Genomic DNA, 6239 nt, shown 5'->3' with positions numbered 1-6239 from the left:
AGGATGGAATTTCTACAGGAATTTTTTATATTAAATACAAAACTGAACTCCTTGTTCAGTATCACCAACCATCTGATTTTTCTACAATTGTGAGTTCTACTCAGAAAAAAACACAAACAAAATTCTTCTGAGATGCAGGTAATGTTGGGGCATTAAAAGGAGTGCCCTCGTGACCCCTGCTCATATCCTCAGGCAGTAGATTGGGTTACTTGGTGTCATTGCCTTGGCTGGGATAACTGCTCATAAAATTACAGAGTTTTAAAATTCCTGCAACACCACTTATTTCCAGGAACACCTGCAGCTCTGGTTTCTATAGGCCAGTTTTAAATTTAGTAGAAAAATATTTCTTAACTTTTACTGCTTTTGTTACAAAGGCAGCCCCCTAATTTATTGTGGGCTGAATGGAGTCCTACCAATTCTGTTAACCACTGCAAAGAAGCAATTTTCCATTTCCTGAACCTCTTTTTGTACAGATTAAAATACTTCTTCCCTGAATAATAATAAAAAAAAATAATGCTGTATTATTTATCGGCTGTCATGTAATAATTAATTACACATCCAGAGTTAAAGCAACAGATTTCAGAGAAAATTAACTGTTCAAAGCACGATGCTACAGAAAAAGAGGTAAGTCCTTACGTTTTTCTGTCATTGGATTTTTTAGGTATCACTATTCATTTAATACAGCTCTTTGAAAAATAGAATACACTACAATATTAATCAAAATAAAGGAAGTTGCTTAAGAGGCTTATCTCTATCTTCTGATAAGACAAATCAAATGTGGTTTCCTGTGGGATTTTTTTCTTGTTTGTTTGTTCACTTTACAGCAAAGAGCTGATCTAAGGCACCAGTGACCAGAGACACATCATACTTCTCCTTAAACAGGAACGATGGTGAGCTACTTCATGGATGGAAAGGGGAACAAGCAGAAAGAAAAGGAAGTGGTTTTGCCTCAAGCAGGCAAGGTGAAATGTGTGTTTACACTTAGCCTGAAAGTACAAAACCTCACTTCCCAAGCTTAGCAATGCCACATTCTGTGTGTTTATTTTTGCCTGTACACATAGGAAATGAGCAGGGATTTCCTTGGCACACAAAAAGCAGTGGCAAGGTGGGAATCTGGAGGTGTATCTATTCACTGTTGTCTCACTGTGCTGCTCTGACATGCCAAAACAGAGCTGGCAGTCAGCAGACCTGACACGGAACTGCTGTGCGGCTGGCAGGTCTGGCACAGGGAGAAGCCATGAGCACCCAGCTCCTTCGGAAATGGTGTTTCCAAGCTGCCACACACATTTAGGAACTAAGCAACTCTGAAAGGGGTGTTATCTGCCCTACTGTAAGGAAGAAAGTGTTTGTGAGGAAAGCATAGGGCAGACTGCAGTGCCATAGGTCAGCTGGGAAAAACCACAGCAAAATGCTCCTTCAGTTCTTAAACAGTTTCATTCCTTTTAATACATTTTAGTACTTGTGGGTAACACCAGTAATTTAAAAGATTAAATTACACCACCACCCCTCTGTGAAACTATCAGTGTGCCTAAAACTGTTTACCTGTGTTAAATTATATAGCAACAAGGAAACAAGTACTCTCTAGCCAATCCAATATTAATTTGGTGCTTGGGAAATGCATAATTATGTTTTTAAACACATACCAAGCATTTTTCCTTTTTTTGTTGTTGTGCTCAGGATGCTAAATATTTAACTTTATTCAGCCAATGGTATTATCTAAATTAAATGAAAGATCCTATCACATGGCCAATCCAACATTTACACTGGGGTATTTAATTGTCTGGTTAACTCAAGCCAAAGTTCAGTGACCCACAGCAGGTGAAATTCTCAGTGCAGAGTGTGATAATATCTTTGTGATCAGAACACCGTATGCTTTCCTAGCTCCTGTGCTCATAGAATTCCTATGTATTTCCAGTGGTGAAAAGTTAAAGACATAATTTTCCATGTCTTGGAGGGAGCAAAGTATCTTTCTGTGTATCTAAAACAGAAAAACTGTGATGAGACCTGAAGAATTAAGGGAAGAAAAAGGGTTTGATGTAGGAAAAATAGTCTGAAATTCTTATATTATAATCCTTCATTTGTAATATTAAAGTTAAGGGAATGTAAATATAAATGAAAAAGTCCTTAAAATGTTAAAGAGTAAAACAACATTTTTTTTCTAAGAGGCTTCCCCACTTTTTACAAAGTTGCCTAACTTTAGCCATTACACAAAATGGCAGTTGTGGCTTATAACCTGATCTGATTCTGACCTTGATATACAGATTGGTTCCTTGGCTTCATCCTTGGGCCACCCCATCTGCCCAAAACCAAAAAACAGGAGCTTGGGGTGAACCCAGAGACAGAGGATCTTCAATTTTCATTTTAGTTTAGTTGTCACAGAACAAAATAAGGTGTGTAATGTAAAATGGCTGGGTTTTAGTGTAATATACCATGCAAATCTTTGTATTGTAGAGTGAATATTTAGGGAAATGGTTATTGGGTAGAAACCTTTAATTCATGAGCTCTTCTTCTAGAAGTGCAATGAGAAGTTCTTCAGCAAAATCAGTTTCTTCTGATAATTTTAAAAGTAGGATTAATCAATTAGTGCAATACTATTCAACATGACAAATATAAGAGGATTAAGCCAAGCCTTGTTCATAGACACTAAAAGCATTACATACAGAAACTAAACATTGCAATAAAGGGAATTTGAACCCAAGTCCATTGATTCTGTTTTCTGCTTTACTCCTAATACTTCTCTTACTTTCTTAAAGGCAAAGCTTTTTTGATTTCTTGTCATGGACATCTATAGGACTGCATGAGTTTTCCTAATTTTAACTACAAGGAAGTCAAGACCTTTTGAAACTATTTGAGAACATCTCAAAACTACCAACAGCCTAGAAATCAATAATATCACTTGGCAGGAGATATGAGCTACTCAAATTCGAGTCAAGGTCCAGTTCAACGTGCTTATTGATAGTTTTGTTGGGGGTGGGGGGGAAGTTGTTTCCAGTATAGACTTTTTACAAACTGGCATGAGGCTATTATATTCTGTGAAACATTCTCAACTTGCCTAATTTATGCAATATTTGAAACAATGTGGGCTTGAGCTCTTGAAGAGTGAGAAAAAGACCTACTAGATCACTCTGAAATGAATAGAAGTTGAATGCTTAATATATTGTTGTGTTTTTTGTGGACATTTCTGTCTCAATGGCCTGAACCTTAAATATGGTTCACAACTGAAACACTGAACAAAGTACTTCACTACTTGTTTCAGGGACTTCCAGGGTATTAAAAATGAGGCCCAACTTTTTAAAATGGAAAAGCCACACGGTGGCAGGAGAGAACAAGGCATGTCAAAAACCTGCCCTGCTAAATGCTTTCCTCGGTTTTAATTATGTAATGTTCCCTTCTACAGCACAGCTGAAGGTCTGTGGCTGTATTTTTAATTCTAACAGGCACTAATATAATTTGTTAGTTGGAATGTTTAAAAAAGTGTCCAGAACTTCTAAGTTTCTGATACTACTCACCAAGTTCAGCAGGATTTATACAGTCAATGTTAATATTATAGTAACTTTTGAAATTACATAGTAGAGTTAAGATATGAAATCTGCAACTTGTTTTCAGATTGTTGACACTGCCATAGATTCCCATAGCATCAGTGATGCAATGACTAGAAGTGATCTTCACACAGCTATTTTCCTATTGTGGCTATTATGGTGATACTACCAAGTTAATGACAGGCCATAAATAGTGCTTTAAATTTACAATTCTCCAAAAAAGAAATATTTAGCCTTTAATTTTTCATGTAATGTGCTACACCATGAACAGGTCTGCTATGCAAAAATGAAAAGTCTGATTTTTCAGTTTAAGATGTAGTAAGAGCAGTCTAAACTTCTGATCCTCTGATTTAAAACCACCCAGACATACCCTTTAATTACAATACACTGTTTGTAGATTTCTCAGTGCAGTTCACACTGTTTTCTAATTAATAGGCAGGGGAAATAGTGATGCACTTAGCTGCACACACTGTTAGTACGTACACAGCTGCAGCCAAAACTGAAGACTAACCAGTCACTTTTGCAATCAAGATATAGTCCTGATAGCTGACTTCTATTAAAGAATAAGTTGATTTTGCAGTTGAGCTGATGTATAATCAAGATTCCTAATTTAGGAGCTATGACTCTTTAACCTGTATTTGAAGACTTCATGGCATCTTTTTCATTCATTGCATCATTTAAATCACTGACTTGACACATTCCATAAAAATAATTTTCTTCTAATTTTAAGATTTCTTCAACTTAAATCTATTTTAAAATGCTAAATCTTACTAAGACCCATCCACATGATTTTTAGCGTAATTGATTTAAGGGGAAAGAAAACACAAAGGAATCCAATAGTATATGATTCTCTTATCTCCATACCTATCAGTGCAAGAACTTTCTTAGGACTGTAAACAGTGTTGTAAAGTTTCTGAAATCCTGGTGTCCCTCATCATAGTCCTGGTCACACCCAGCTCTTATTGCTAACACAAGCAGCATAAGTTATTCACCCTCTCAGAGGACAGGGTGATGTCTCTCTAAACTCTGTTTTATTGGATTTTTTTGCTTTAACCTATTGACTACCAACAGAGATCACACTGAGAAGTTTTCTAATAAAGAGCTATTTTAGTGATTAACTGATCTGACAAGAAAGCATTTACAAAAATCTGAAACTGTCTTGCAGCTGAATAGTTTTCACTTCCCTGTCTGTTCTCTTTCTATACTCAGCTTTCATAGCTGAACTTCTCAGTTTCATTCTAAGTCCATATGAATCTTAATAACCTTGACTAACTTATTTCTTATGTTTTTCCACTCAAAAAAGCCAATAACTTTTCCTTTGTCTCCCCCTTCCCCAATATATGCAGAAAAGGGAGTCATAAAAGAAGTACAGACTAACCTATAGAGAAAACCTTCACCACTGTTAATATTTGCTAATTCTGCATCTTCTAAAATATTTCTTATTTATCAGACTCTTGCTTGAAAGTGAAAGAATTTGCATTCCTATGTTGTTTCTGTGCCATCTGTTAGCTTCCAGGTTCTTTTATTCCTTTCACCCAAGCACTGCAGGCAACTCTTTCTTTTAGTGCCGTTAATGGTAACTAAGAGTTCCATAACTGCAGCCTTAACTGTTGTTAAAACACCTATTAACTTTTGCTGTACATCTTCCTAGAAAATGTTATGGTGGTTTAAATTTTTTTCTTTAGTATAATGCAGTTGCTCTGTTTCTGCTTGCAAATAAGGATCTCTGGTTTTTCTTGTGCTACTCCTTAAATTATGAGTTGCCTGTAAATATTCACAAAGCTCCATTGTTTTAATCCAGATACCTGTTAAAACTCTTTTACCATGAAACATTTTGATGTCAACAGGCAACAAAAAGTGTAAGGCTGATACTTTCTCTTTATGTTCTTTTCTATCCTTCTTGTATATTGGCTGTATGAACTAAAAATTCATCCTTCAATCCTGTTAATACAGCATGAACTCACTTTGAGCAGTAAATGTGAAAAAATCCTGATGTAACCCATGGAAGGTTCACAGCAAGTTTCAGGCTGGGAAATACTGAAATGTTAAGAGATAAATGTTAGAAGATTATTAATTTTTACAAATGTGAGAAATTCAAACTATCTGGTCACCTCCTAGTACTCAGTGTTCTAAGCAGTGTTGCACTGACTCCACATCATGTTCCCTGTACTTCAGTGTAGTCTGAGGTGATTTGACTCAGGTGACTGAAGTCCCTCTCTCTTAGCTCGGCTTTCTGCCTTGCTGTGTCATGAGAAATAGCTGGATACTGAAACCACAGAGCAGACTTCATAAACAAGGGTAGAAAGGTTAGGAAGTAAAACAAAAAAATAGGAACTCAAACAACACAAAGCCTCAATTTTCTGCGGAGAATCTGAGTGTGTCAAGAGTTACAAGGAAGACTGATCTCACCTCCAAGTCCCTATTTTGAACTAGCTTGAACAGCAGATAGATGTGAGAGCACATTAGCACTGATGAAGTGGTAAAGCTGGCTATATTGCTAGGCCTGCTGTGTACCTGCTCAAGGAAGCAGCAGTCAGCCAAGTCATCAGCTTGTATTTTTTTGTTGACACTTATGGTCCCAGTTACATGACTGTTGTCTTGACAAAATATTAAATCAATGGGGGTTTCCACTCTGCATACCAATATTTGCAAGAATTAACTCTATTTACAAAAAAGTGATATTAGTTAAGGTTGCTGTTT

At 36.4% G+C, this 6239-nt stretch overlaps 1 long non-coding RNA gene across 2 annotated transcripts in view; it reads right to left on the bottom strand.

The window, feature by feature from the left end:
- The window catches only part of LOC146432266 (uncharacterized), a 39091-nt gene that overhangs the window by 15505 nt on the left and 17347 nt on the right, over window positions 1–6239 (bottom strand). The window contains exons 4-5 of one of the 2 annotated variants that reach the window (XR_014854514.1): window positions 5504–5805; window positions 1416–2004 (exon numbers count right to left, since the gene is read on the bottom strand). The exons of the other annotated variant lie outside the window; for it this stretch is intronic. This is a non-coding gene — a long non-coding RNA (uncharacterized LOC146432266). Of the gene's footprint in view, window positions 1–1415; window positions 2005–5503; window positions 5806–6239 lie in introns of those variants that run through there. 2 annotated transcript variants of the gene reach the window in all.

Source organism: Lichenostomus cassidix, chromosome 11, assembly GCF_008360975.1.
Source record: "Lichenostomus cassidix isolate B80296 chromosome 11, HeHo_3.0, whole genome shotgun sequence".
Taxonomy (NCBI): domain Eukaryota; kingdom Metazoa; phylum Chordata; class Aves; order Passeriformes; family Meliphagidae; genus Lichenostomus; species Lichenostomus cassidix.
Note: the sequence above shows the minus strand (reverse complement) of the source record. Positions and strands in the feature narration are given on the sequence as shown.